Below are 1,314 nucleotides of genomic sequence, written 5' to 3'. Positions count from 1 at the left end.
TGGCTTAAAACAAGCACCAAGGGCTTGGTATGAACGACTGAGTTCATTTCTAATTAAAAATGATTTTCAAAGAGGAAAAATCGATACTACTTTATTTAAGAAAACAGAGGGAAATGAATTACTCATTGTTCAAGTATATGTGGATGACATCATTTTTGGATCAACAAATGAAAAACTGTGTGAAAATTTCTCAAAACTTATGCAAAGTGAATTTGAAATGAGCATGATGGGTGAATTAAGATACTTTCTTGGCTTACAAATCAAACAATATGAAAAAGGCATTTTTATTTGTCAAGAAAAGTACATCAAAGATATGTTGATCAAATATAAAATGAATGAGTCAAAAATTATGACAAATCCCATGCATCCATCTAATTCTTTAGAAAATGATGAAAATGACAAGTCCGTTTCTGAGAAGGAATATCGAGGAATGATTGGTTCCTTGTTATATCTAACTGCTAGCAGACCAGATATAGTGTTTGCAGTAGGATTATGTGCTCAATTTCAATCAGCGCCAAAAGAATCCCATTTAACAGCAGTAAAATGCATATTTAGATATCTTGTTGGAACAACTAATCTTGGTCTCTGGTATGGAAAATGTTCACATTTTGATATTATAGCATACTGTGATGCTGATTATGCCGGAGATAAAATTGAAAGAAAAGGCACGAGTGGAGCATGTCAGTTCTTAGGCGAAGCATTAATCAGTTGGTCGTGCAGAAAACAGAACACCATAACACTATCCACAACAGAGGCCGAATATGTTTCAGCGGCAAACTGATGTTCACAGGTTTTGTGGATTAAAAATCAACTTCAAGATTACTCTGTAAGCTATTCCAGTATTCCAATTTATTGTGATAATACAAGTGCTATAAATTTGTCAAAAAATCCCATTCAGCATTCTAGATCAAAACATATTGAAATAAAACATCATTTCATTTGTGATCATGTCAATAAGAAAGATGTTGAATTAATCTTTGTTGATACTCAAAATCAACTTGCTGACATTTTTACAAAGCCTCTTGTCGAGGATAGTTTCGATTTGATCAAAGAAAAATTGAAAATCATGAAAATTCTGGATAAATTCTGCTTCTGCAGAAAACGGAGAAAACCAACAGTCTCCGTTTCGCGACTCATCATTCTCCGTTCTGAAAAAACCAACAGTCTGCTTTTCCCTCTCAAAATCAAAAAGACAAATCTTGGCATTTAATACACGTGCCTTTTTGTCTGAAGATAGAGTGCTGACACATACACTCTTCAATCCCCCAAAATGCTTTTCCTTTTTCCCTAGGTACAAACAGTTTCTATTGGGCA

Source organism: Cicer arietinum, chromosome 6 (genome assembly GCF_000331145.2).
Source record: "Cicer arietinum cultivar CDC Frontier isolate Library 1 chromosome 6, Cicar.CDCFrontier_v2.0, whole genome shotgun sequence".
Classification (NCBI taxonomy): domain Eukaryota; kingdom Viridiplantae; phylum Streptophyta; class Magnoliopsida; order Fabales; family Fabaceae; genus Cicer; species Cicer arietinum.
Note: the sequence above shows the minus strand (reverse complement) of the source record.